The following is a 13,029-nucleotide window of genomic DNA, read 5'->3' as shown; positions in this document are numbered from 1 at the left end:
ATCCCTCGCACTACTTGGGATCCGACCTCTCCGACTAAGGTATCGACTTCAAACCTTGTACATATGCATCTTGTATATATCATCTTGCATTCGTTCAGTTTGTCTTTCCACTTCTCTCACACGCTTCTATAACACAAGGGACTGTGTTATCTAAGTGTGGGGGAGGAGCTTTGTGTTTGCTAATCTTGTTTTCTTTGTCCTTATTTGACTTTTTCATTCTTGAGTCTCATTTAGCTCGCTAATACATGTGATAAATTACATCATTCCAGTTGCATCTCGCATTTTAAGATCGAGTCTAGTTGCATCATGTAGGATTGCATCAGTGCAAGGAGCAATGATAGATTTTTTCCTAGAGAGTAAATCACTTGAGAACTTGAACTAAATATGCTTGTGAAACTCATTCTGTGCTTGTAAAGCTTGAAACGATTTTAATCTGAGAAGCAAGTCTAAATTACACTCAACTCTAGCTAAGTGATAACCCTGAACTTGAAATGGAAATATCCTTTGATGCATTGCTTAAATAGGCTTGTGGATACCGATATACATACTTGAGCTAGAATCATTGTTTTTACCACCCTCCTTCCTTAGCTCAAGTAGCTGAATCCGCATCATGGATCAGTTCCCTCACCTTGAACCCATCTTTCTTTCGAGCGAATGTTTGTATGTGAATTGTAAGGCCACCTTGGGCTGAACTTGGCAAAAAGTGTTAGGTTTAGAGCGACAAGGGCTTGGCTCATTGAGTGATATGTTCCAACATCAAGGAACTGAGAGTATTGGCGAGAAATAAGTGTGGGGGAAAAGACTTGTTGGTGAGTGGAAAAAGGTGAGCTGAGTGGAAAAAGGTGAGCTGAGTGGAAAAGTGAGAGTGGAAATAGCTAGCGGAATGAATGAAAATGAATTAAGTCCTGGATGTGAAAAGATAAGCTCTGAAATGAAAAGAAGCCAAAGGCTCAAGTGTTCTGAAATGAAAATGCAAAGAGGCTATACGCTATGAAAGAAAAGAGCTGTGTGAATAAGTGAAAACCAAGGCTTGAAAATAAAAGAAAAAGGCGAGTCCCCTAGTGAAAAGAGAACGATTGTGAAGAGTGAGGATTCTGAGAGGGTGAGCAAGTAAGAAACGCTTTGAGTGGAGTGTGGGGTGTGATGAGTCTTGCCCTTGTATGCATCAGTTGCTTTTTACCTTTAGCATTCTGCCAAAGTTTGGTCGTTCATAGAGAGATCCTTGTTGCATTGCACCCGCTTGAATATTGATGAGATCATTTTTATCTCATGACCTTACCCTAGCCAAGCCAGCCTATTTGAACATTGCATCATTTGATTCACCGGTTACGAACTTAATGAATGTGAAAGAGTTGAATGTGATAATGACTTGTGGAGATTCCGTGTTTTAGTTGGAAAATATCCGAGTATAGCTTTGCATTGCATATTTGAGCATGAATCCGAGTTCTCTTGTGGTCACTTCTCTCTAAAAAAGGAAATATGAGCTCCATCTGCATTACAACCTCTCTCTCTCATTTGTTCTTTTTGCTTGAGGACAAGCAAAGGACAAGGGTGGGGGAGTTGATATGTCTATATTTTACATCATTTAGGTTGCATTATAGAGTCTTCATCATGTGTTTTCTCATGTAAATTGAGTCTTTAGGCGTCAAAATAGGACTTAGGGCTTGCATTAGGTCCCAAAGAGTTTTGCATGTTTTGAAGTCTTTATCAGGAGCTTTGGAGACCATTTGGAGCCTTAGAAGAGGAACAGAAAAGAAAACGGTGAAGAAAAGGGTCAAAACTGGTGAAAACCGCTTGGAGGAATTTCTCGGCCAAATCTCGTACCGGCTAGTCGGAAACCTCGGCCAAAATGTTTACCGGACGCTCATTACCGGCCAAAAACCTTACCGATCGGCCAGAATCGAGTATCGAGTGCAAAAATAACACGGGACAAGTTTTTGACCGAGGCAAGAATTTTTACGACCAAAAAGCTTACCGCGGTACACAGCCCTCGGCCATTTTTCTTACCGCGGGAAGGTTTTTACGACCAAAAGTTGTCCTTGCCCGCGCAATTCAGAGATCAGCAATCCGGGGAACCTTCCGGTCCGAATCAGTTGGCGGGGTCTTCACCAAAGTTGGTGATAATCAAGCAAAGATTCCAGAACAGTTGGAATCATCCAATTCGGACCAGTGGAGAGAAAGATATGGCTTCCGGAGCATTCACCAGCATTGCGCATACCCGAGAACTGAACGGCGAACTTCAAAGATCATGGCGGACGGAGCCCCTCCAGACCGACCCAGCTTACCCGATCTTCACGAAAGTTCGAGATCCATGGAAGATCTTCTCAGAGCATTTGGAATCGCTCAATTCGGAGCAAAGGTTTGGAAGATAGTGTCTCCGGAGTTCACATCGGTCTAAAAGTCTATTTTCCGGTGATTTCAATGCGGCGCAAAGATGTTAGATCCAGGAAGCCTTCCACTCCCCAAGCTCCGATGATTTCTTCACCAAAGTTTGAGCTTATTGAGTCATCTTGAATGTGGAACTGGTCCCAGAGCAATTGGAGTCGTGTGCTGAAAGTTACTGCTTCCGGAAGGTGACATGGTCGATACAAGCCTAAAAGAGTTGCGATACGCGCTAAGTATTTTCACAAGCCTCGGTATCTTTACCTTGGCGTCACGCAAGTCGAGGCTCATATCTTGGAAGTATTCTGGACTAGACCTCGTGCCAAAGCCTTGGCATGGTTAGATCGAGGCATGCATACGTAATAACTGAAGCTGGAAACGACTAAGTGTTGAAAGTACACCTCGGTGTAATGACCTCGGCGTGCATGTCGGACTGTGTTCTCCCAAACACCTCGACATCATGACCCCTCGACATTTTATCCCGAGGTCCCTTGTCACGAACCCAGAATCAAGAACAGAATGGCTCAAGAACATACACGTGAGGAAAGATCAAAGACTAGGGTTCATGCATGTTCTTGACGTGTTCTTCACGAGATCTTCATCTGGATCCTGACTCACGTGCACGCCTCGGCATGAAGACCTCGGCTTCACTTTCCGACACACCGTGGCACTCACCCATCAACCCAAGAAGGCGGTTCAGTACCCGGTTTGTTCCGGGCTGACCCGCGATGCTTTCCCTTTGCTATAAATACATTTTGAGACTAAAAACCTAGTTATCATATCTCGTATCTGTTTTTAGCTTTAAGAACTTGCCTCTTTTGTGAAACTTGATTAATCTAATCCGATATCTCGTTTTTGCATCAGAATCTTGTTCTCTCTTTATTTCTTTTATCATCCAGCATCAAAACTCCTTATCATGACTAGTTACACGTCTTGCAAAAGACTTAGTGAGCTCGTTATGAACAATGAGTAGTCGTTTAAGCGGCTTTAGATAAGTAGATTAGGGTGCTTTCAAGATAGATTAGTGGGTTTAGGTGTCTAGTCTTGCATGTTTCATTCTTTAACCGACGAGATCTCTAGGCTGGATCCAAGCATATCACTTGAGGTTCAGATCTGAGGCATATCTCGCATCAAAAGTGTTTGTAGAAATGTCTGAACCACTCGTTTAAAGGTTTAAGAGTCTTTCATCGCGAGAGTGATAGTTTGTTCTCTTAAATGACATATTTGAACTGAATCTTATTGCTGATTGATTCGTGCTTCTCAAAAGATATTTTGGTATGAAGGAGGATCAGTTTAGATGTTTAATACTTTCATGAGAAGTTTAACATGCCTTGAGTTCAAAGTTAAATGAAATCGCTTGATAAAATGATTCATTAACCCATTAGTTTAACTTGGAAGCACCCGAGTCAAATATCTTGTCTAAAGCTTCTGCCTTTATCATTCATTATCATCATCTGAATCACCTGTTTGTTGTTTGCATCTTGATTAGTTTAAATCTCTGTTTTTATTTAATTTTATTGCTTATTTGCTTGTTAATCATCGTCACCAAACTTTTACCTTCTTGTCTTGACTTAAGAGAACAAATGACATAGGCTAGTGTCTCGTTTACAAGCTTGGTTTGACACCCCTTATACTACTTTGACAAGGGGATTGATAACCCTTCTAAGAGCCTGAAAACTCTTAGTTATCAGGTTCAGGTAAGAAAGCCGTGGCAGGATCGATCCAGTCCTCTTTGCCTGGTGGAAACTCCGGGTTCCTTGCGTTTGAGCTTTCTCCAACCTCTTCTTGTGTAACCGGTGCGGTTGAGGTTGCCGAGTTCTTGTCCGGTGAGGATGGCCTGGCGAGTTGCTTGACTTTCTTTTTCAGGTGCCTTACACAGTCCACCAACGCATGAATGGTGTTCACTCGCGAATACAGCTTCTTGGTGTGGTATTCAGGTTCACCCCACACATCTGGGTCAAAGTGATATCGGCCTGCTCCAGTCCTTCTCTCAGCGTGACTTTATTCCTCATTCTCGCATCCGGCCTGGCCATTCTCGTTCTGAGGCCTGCTAGGTGCGGCTTTGGTGCACTTGCGCATTGGTGGGTTAAGAGATGGGTTGTACAACTGGTCCTTAAGAACATAGAAGGAGACGTTGCAATGCTTATCAAGCATGGTGAGGCCTCGGTTAGGCAGTAGAACTTGTGTGCCGTCTCTGTGCATCAGTGTGAAGTTGTAAACCCATTTATCTCCGGACTTGCCTCCAAAGAAACCATTTTTACTTAAGTATTGCTCATCAATGAGATTCGGCATTGATGGTGAATCAGGGAATATGAACCCTTGAGCTCTCAGAATCTTAGTGACAATCCAACCGTTCTGAAGCCTCCTTGCTCCTTTCTTCTTTCGGTCGCACCATACATTGTGCCGGTAAGTAAGCATTTGAATCGCAAAGAACGCGCCTAAAGAGGGTACATGCATTGGCCCTTGGAACTCCTTCTTGTTATTCATTTGAGTGGTGAGCAGCTTCAGTCCAAGTCCTAACAGTTCAAGCTAGGCCGTATGAATAACACCAGGGTTATAGGTCGAGAAGAATGTAGAGGCTAGAACTCTGTTGGTGTATCTGATCGCAGGGTTTCTGATGCAACTCGTCTTGCTCTTGCCTCCCAAGTAAGGTCCAAAAGCGATTGTTTCCCACAGGGCAGCCAGCTCTTCTTTCGGGTACACGAACTTATCTAGCGAGCTTCCGTTTCTCTCAAATCCAAATATCTCATCAAGCTCTTTGAAACTGACCTTGTAATGCACCCCCTCCATGTCAAACTCAATGTGGCCGAACCCTTTGCCATGTAAGCGCTTGGGATCTCTCTTGGGGTAGATGACAACCTCCAAAGTGGCAAGAAACTGTTGTGTGATCCCCTCGTAAGCAACATAGCTCATCATAAAGAACTCGGCCAATCCCATGTTTTGAAAGATCAGGGTAACATCGTCGAGTATCTCGAGCTTCCTCAACAACTCCATATCAGGAAACCGACCTTTAGCCACCCTTATAGAGTTAAAATGGTCCAAATACTCCTCGGTTGTTGCGAAATGTTCTTCCTCGGGCTCGGGCTTCGGTTCCTTTTTGGCCTTCTTGCCACGATCGCTTTCATGAGGTACCAGGGCTCTCAGCTCATCTTCATCAGATCCAACAGCATCCTGCTTCCCATTCCTCCTTGATTCAAGAGCTGGTGTCGGAGTGAGTTCAGCGTTCTTTGCGCGTTTAGCAGCTGGCTCGCCATCGGGTCTTGTTGAGGGTTTCTTGCTTGTTCCTCCATTGCGTGCCACGGCCACGGCTTTTCCTTTTGTACCTCTTCTCTGGACCTCGCTTTTGCTCGTCTCTCGAGCAGGAACGGTTCGTTCGCCGGTCATCTGCAAGAGAGATTCTCAAGAAAACCGTTAGACCGAAGTATATAGCTAAGCACATGTATCTCAAGATGGCAAGAACAGAGCTTTTCCTCTAACATGACCGGTTTTATAGCTTCTTCAAACATCAAAGAGATTAACAACAAGCTAGAACAACCGGTGAGAGTTAAGATATCTAGACAGTTTAGCTCAACAACTCAGTTCACCATTTAAGCCGATTCCAAGCACATTTTCTCAGGAATTTTAAAAACTCAAGAACAAATGATTTTCAGTGCAAAGACTAGTTTCTCATGCGTTGTCTATCCTGATGGAATTTTTAAAATTGTTCCCAAAGGCCGATATGCTCTAAAAGAATCGATTCCACATTTTACAAACATTATGGCTCGCAAAGAATGAAGGAAAAAGATGAGTTCTTTAAGATGCAAATACCTTTGGGAATGCAAGGTTCAAGCTCAGTGGAGATGCTTATTCAGAATAGACAACACCTTAACGATTCTAGAGCACTTGGAATCTCGTGAAATGAGTGAGAAATGAGAAAGTTGTGTTCGTGAAATGCAGAGAAAAGAGTGAAGAGGGCAAACTCTGCGTTTTGGCTCGGGATGGAGGCTGGTATGGGCTGGAGCGCCCTTTCCAGCTGGCATTTGGACTGTTGTGGGACTGGTCCCCCCTTCTGCTCCAACTCCAGCCGTTGACCGCGCCAAAAACCGTCTTGACCGGGCATTTAAATTCAAATTACCGCGCAAAGCCTTCAAATGGACGCGGTAATGGTATGACGTGGGCCGTACGGACTAAACCAATTTTTCTCGTGTTAACTTGAGCGGCCTCGACTTGTTCCACCTCAAGGGCACCAAGCCGAGTGGTTTGAGCTCATGCGAACGAGTAAATCTCCGTGGCCTTCACGTCTTTTCCTTAGACCGCGCAAAGCCTCTTCTTCGATCTAAGTGTTCCAAGTGTTCTTGTTTTTGATCGTTCTTGAAACCAGGCACCTCGGCACGCTCCACCACGAGGGTATCATGCCGAGGTCACTTGTTTTAACAAAGAACACTTGGTGCTTGGGGGCTTAAACGTGCTGGCCTTGGTGTAAACTAGTCGTGGCCTCGGATGGAGGTTTTTGACCGTTTTAAGTGAACATCGCCCCTCGGTATAATTATACCGAGGTGCTTACACCGTGAGCCTCCCCCACACTTAGTCGTTTCACTACTGCACTCTCAGTCACGGCCAAGATGAAAATAAGTCGAGGAGTTTAGCTGAGGTTCTCAAGCTTTCACTCGGTAAAAGGTGACCGCGGTATGAATATATCGAGGGTCGATACCGAGGCTATGAATACTCTTTGACTTAATTCATCAGGCCGTGTCTTTTTCAAGCCTTTTCTCACTTTCAGCCTCAAGGCTCATTGTCTAACTCCTGAAACACTTAACAAACCCTTCAAAAAGCTTCAAATAGAAAGAAAAAAGAAAATGGAAAAACGAAATATGTACAAGGATAAGCTTGGGGTGTCTCCCAAGAGCACTTTGTTTAACGTCACTAAGTTTGACTTTTCATACCTTTTCAGGCTGATTCTGGTTCAAGAAGAGGAACTGAGGTAGCTCCCTCTCTTGTTTCTGATGCCAAGTAATGCTTTACCCGCTGACTGTTTACCACAAAACCTTGTCCATCTTTTCCTTTTAACACAACGGCTCCATAAGGCCTTACTTCAAGAATTGTGAACGGACCGGACCACCTATACCTCAGCTTCCCAGGGAATAGCTTAAGTCTTGAGTTGAACAACAGAACTTGGTCCCCTTCTTTAAACTCTCTCTTGTGTATCTTCTTGTCATGGAGCGCCTTGGTCCTTTCCTTGTAAATTTTAGAGCTTTCAAAAGCGTCTAAACGGATCTCTTCAAGCTCATGAAGTTGTAAAACCCTCTTCTCTTGTGCGGTCTTGATGTCAAAGTTCAGAAGTTTTACTGCCCACAAGGCTTTGTATTCCAACTCAACCGGTAAATGGCAGCTTTTTCCATAGAGCAAGTTAAACGGTGAGGTTCCAATGGGGGTTTTGTATGCGGTTCTGTAAGCCCACAAAGCATCATCAAGTTTCTTGCTCCAATCCTTCCTAGATGAGCACACGGTTCTTTCCAAAATCGCCTTTATCTGTCGGTTAGAAACCTCCACTTGGCCGCTGGTTTGCGGATGATAAGGGGTGGTCACCTTGTGCTTTACTCCGTGCTTCTTCAAAAGACTCTCAAGAGTCTTGTTGATGAAATGGCTTCCCCCATCACTGATAACTACCCTTGGGACTCCAAACCGTGGGAAAATGATACTCTTGAAGAGTTTTACCACCACTTTTGAATCGTTGGTTGGAGATGCAACCGCTTCAACCCATTTACTCACATAGTCCACCGCGACAAGGATATACTGATTCCCATACGAGCTTACAAAGGGACCCATGAAGTCAATGCCCCAACAGTCGAAGACTTCTACTTCAAAGATTGGATTTTGGGGCATCTCATTCCTCTTGGATATGTTACCGTGCCTTTGACAAGGTTCACACCTCGAGACTACATCTTGGGCGTCTTTGAACATAGTCGGCCACCAGAAACCGCTTTGTAAAACCTTGGCAACCGTCTTGAATGCACCTAAGTGACCACCATACGATGAACCGTGGCATTCGTGTAGCACAATGTGGATCTCTTCTTCGGCCAAGCATCGCCTATAGAGATGGTCCTTGTTAAGCACGTAAAGATACGGCTCATCCCAATGATATCTCATCACATCTCTAAAGAACTTCTTCCTCTGATAAGTATCAAGATCTGGTGGCTCTAGACCGCAAGACAAGTAGTTCACTAGATCTGCAAACCATGGGAGGCTTCTTTCCCTGATGGTGTTGGCCTCCTCCACTTCTAAGTAGGACCTGACTAGCATGAGGGTTTCCTCAGGTAAAGCATCATCTATGGGGACCTGTTCTTCAATCCTCAGCCTAGAGAGGTGATCTGCGGCTCCGTTTTCAATGCCCTTCTTATTAAGTATCTCCATGTCAAATTCTTGGAGCACTAAGACCCATCTCAACAGCCTTGGCTTAGCGTCCTTCTTAGCCATTAGATACCTCAAGGCCGCGTGATCCGTGTAAACTGTGACCTTCGATCCCACTAGATAACTCCTAAATTTGTCAAATGCAAACACAATGGCAAGCATTTCCTTCTCGGTGGTGGCATACTTTTCTTGAGCCGAGTCCAAGGTGCGGCTTGCATAGTAAATCACATGGAGCTTCTTATCTTTCTTTTGCCCCAAGACAGCTCCCACGGCATAGTCAGATGCATCAGTCATCACTTCGAATTGTAAAGACCAATCGGGAGCTTGTACTATCGGTGCACTGATCAAGGCTTCCTTGATTCTCTTAAACGCTTCCTCACACTCTTCATCAAAGATAAACTCCACTTCTTTACACAATAGCCTCGTCAAGGGTCTAGCTATCTTGGAGAAATCTTTAATAAACCGCCTATAGAACCCTGCGTGCCCAAGGAAGCTTCTTATTCCTTTTACAGAATTCGGAGCTTGTAGGTTCACCATCACCTCGATATTAGCCTTGTCCACCTCAATGCCCTTCTCTGATACCTTGTGTCCCAAGACAATGCCTTCTTGGACCATGAAATGGCACTTCTCCCAGTTCAAGACAAGCCTATGCTCCTCACATCGCTTTAGAACCTAAGATAAATTAGCAAGATATTCGGAGAAAGAGGAGCCGTATACGGAGAAATCATCCATAAACACCTTGACTTTCTCTTCAATTAGATCAGAGAAAATGTGCATCATACATCTTTGAAAAGTGGCCGGTGCATTACACAAACCGAAAGGCATTCTCCTATAAGCATAGGTGCCATAAGGGCAAGTAAATGTCGTTTTCTCTTGATCTCGGGGGTCTATGGGTATTTGAAAGAACCCCGAGTATCCATCAAGAAAACAAAAATAAGGATGATTAGCTAGCCGTTCAAGCATTTGATCAATGAATGGTAAAGGAAAATGATCTTTTCTTGATGCAGAATTCAATTTCCTATAGTCAATGCACATGCGATGGCCGGTTATAGTTCTTTGGGCTATGACTTCATCCTTATCGTTTTTCACCGCCGTGATCCCACGTTTCTTGGGCACAACGTGTACAGGAGATACCCACCGAGAGTCAGAGATTGGATATATTATCCCTGCCTCAAGGAGCTTTAGTATCTCCTTCTTAACCACCTCTTTAAGATTCGGGTTAAGGCGACGTTGGTGCTCAATAGAGGACATAGCTTGGTCCTCTAAGTGGATCCTGTGGGTGCATATATCAGGAGAGATCCCTCTAATGTCAGCTAAGGAATACCCTATGGCTCTCCTGAATTTTCTTATTTCATTAAGCAATGCACGTTCTTCATGTTCAAGCAAGCTATCGTTTATGATCACAAGAAAAGTGGAGTTTAGACCCAAGAACGCATACCTGAGCCCTGTTGGTAGAGGCTTGAGCTCAACAGGGGGTGCATCAGCCTCATTCCAATCGGCATCAAAGCTGCATTGACCCGGAACAGCGTCCTCGGCCTTTTCTTTGTTCTCGCGCGGTTTACCATCGGCCTCGGCACAAGCTGTCACGGCCATGATATCCCGAGGTGTCTCCTCTGTACTCTTGGACCCCTCGCTGTCTAAAATGTCGAGGCCACTCTTCTTAAGCTCTAGAAACCTCGTCTCAGCTCCAAGTTCCTTCTGTTGGTCCAAAAGAAGCTTGTACACCTCGCTTTCATAGTTCAAGTACCCGTGCTCACTTTGTTCCCGTGTCAAGACCACTTGTAACGGGTCCTCTGCGTTTAACTCCTCTAGGAGCTCATCAGCTAGCTCCTCCATAACTTCCACATAGAAAACCTGACCTCCAATGGTCAGTTTCTTCATCATTTCCTTCACGTTGAACTTCATAGTCTCGGAACCGATGTGTAGTTCAATCATACCCCCTCACACATCGATTATGGCTCCTGCTGTTGCTAAGAATGGTCGGCCCAAGATGATGGGATCTAATGGTTCCTCGTCCATCACAAGAACTATGAAGTCCGTGGGGATTTCTATCTCACCGATTCTCAAAGGTAAATCCTCAAGCAACCCCACCGGTAGTCTAACCGATCTATCAGCTAATACAAGAGAGATCTTGGCCGGCTTGTAACTTTTGTATCCCAGTCTCTTGGCCACCGTGTAAGGCATTAAGCTCACAGAAGCTCCAAGATCACATAAGCAGTTTGAGAACTTCAAGTGACCTAAAGCACACGGTAAAGTAAAGCTGCCCGGATCGGATAGCTTTCTTGGTATAGATCTTCTTTTTATTATAGCGCTGCACTCATGGCTCAGTATTACCATACCCTGGAGCTCCTTTGTCTTGTTAAGGATCACATCTTTTAGAAACTTTCCAAGCTGAGGTATAGCTAAGAAAGCATCTATGATGGGTAAGGTAAGTTGCGTGTTCCCCAAGTGGTTCTCAAAGACAGCCTTGGCTTTGTCTAGGATTTTCTTTTTGAAACGCCCTGGGAATGGTATCTTGGGTTGGTAAGGTGGTGGTGGAACGTAGGGCTTTTCAAGCTCAGTTATCTTTTCCACCTCTTTTCCTTTGTCTTTAACCGGTTCCTTCTCAAAAACTTCTTCTTTACGCGCATCATCTGAGGCTGTCTCCCCCTCTAATTGCTCATTGGCCTCAATGAGCTTTGTTTTAGGCGTTGGAGCTTGTAATTCTTTACCACTCCTCAATGTTATAGCGTTCACATATTCCTTGGGTTTCGGCTCCAGCTTACCTGGTAAAGCCGGGCCTCGTGATGATGTAGACAGTTGTCGCGTGCTGGCTCTCCACTCTCTGCTGACCCTGTAACAGTTGTTGTAAGATCCCACAGACATCTGTTCCCATCTGATTCTGACCCGTTCCATGAATCTGTTGCTGATTACCCATCGGCTGCGGATTGAACCCTGGCGGATACTTGTGTTGCTGAGGTTGGCTGGTGAAGTTGTTACCCTGAGCCGCTTGATTTTGCTGAGTGTAGCCTTGCGGTTGCCCACTGAACTGTTGCTTGGGCTGAAAGGTATTCTGAAAAGGAGCTTTTTGAGCATAGCTTTGTTGTTGTTATTGAGCAGGGTACACTTGGTCTTGAGGGTTTGCTACATTTGGGTTTCTGTATGAGAGGTTTGGGTTACTGTTGTAGTTGTTAAACCGCTGATACCTCTGCTGATTCCCTATGTATTTCAGCTCCTCTTGAGTTAGACCATCTTCATTAACATTGTCAAAACTTGGCCCTTGCTCATCAAACTCGCCTACAAAGTGTATTGGTTTTTGAGTCGCCATTAAAACCTAGTCAAGCTTGCTCTGAAGCTCTCTGATATCCTTCTTCATACGCTGTTTATCACTAGATCCCTCTGAACGGTTTGCCCTATCAAAATCCTCTCCATACGTGTCATTAGACATGGCCAGGTTTTCTACTAGTTCCATTTCCGCATTGATCTCTTTCCCAAGAAAATTTCCATTTGAAGCTGTATCGAGTTGGTTTCTGATCTTGGGGAGTGCACCTCGGTATAAAGTACTCACTAAACCGTTCCCAAGCCTCACTAAAGCTTTCGTTGTTGTGTTGCGTGAAACTTGAGATCTGATTCCTGAGCTTAGCCGTGCGTGATGTGGAAAAGAACTTTGATAAGAACGCAAGTTTATATTGTTCCCATGTTTGTATAGAACCCCTCGGGAAGTTCTTTTCCCACTGGTGAGCTTTATCACCGAGGCTGAAAGGGAACAAGCGTAGCTTGAAGCTATCTTCCGAAACGCAATTAATCTTTGTTAAGTCGCAAACCCGATCAAACTGATCTAGATGCTCGAGAGGGTCTTCTCCGGCTAGACCGTGAAATTTCGAGTTCTGCACCATATTGAGCAGGGAAGCTTTAATTTCAAAGTTGTTATTCTGAACCGGTAGAGCTTGAATCCCGGCTCTATATTGGTGCGCATTAGCTCGGTCATTTTCCCCAACAAAGACCGGAGGAGGTTGTCTCTGAGCTTGTGGCGGTGGCGGATGAACATGGTGGGCCTGTTGCTCGTTTCTATTCCCTTGTTGTTGGTTTTGCTGAGCAAGCCTCTCGTTTCTTTGAGCCTGTTGTTGGTTAACGTAGGCTTGTTGTTCATTTCTTCCTGCCTACGCCTGATTATCCTGAGCCTGGTGCTCGGCTTCTTGAGCCTGTTGCTCGATCCTTTGCTGTTCTGCCATTCCAAGTCTTTCAAAATGCCGTTCTCTCTCGCGAGCTCCCCTCTCAATC

The 13,029-nt window shown here is 44.7% G+C and overlaps 1 non-coding gene across 1 annotated transcript; it reads left to right on the top strand.

The window, feature by feature from the left end:
- The first annotated feature begins 12,279 nt into the window (after positions 1–12,279).
- Positions 12,280–12,389, top strand: LOC112083769. The gene has a single exon (XR_002897897.1). It is a non-coding gene; the product is annotated as a small nucleolar RNA R71 (small nucleolar RNA).
- The last annotated feature ends 640 nt before the right edge of the window (positions 12,390–13,029 follow it).

Source organism: Eutrema salsugineum, unplaced genomic scaffold (genome assembly GCF_000478725.1).
Source record: "Eutrema salsugineum unplaced genomic scaffold, Eutsalg1_0 scaffold_6, whole genome shotgun sequence".
NCBI lineage: Eukaryota > Viridiplantae > Streptophyta > Magnoliopsida > Brassicales > Brassicaceae > Eutrema > Eutrema salsugineum.
Note: the sequence above shows the minus strand (reverse complement) of the source record. Positions and strands in the feature narration are given on the sequence as shown.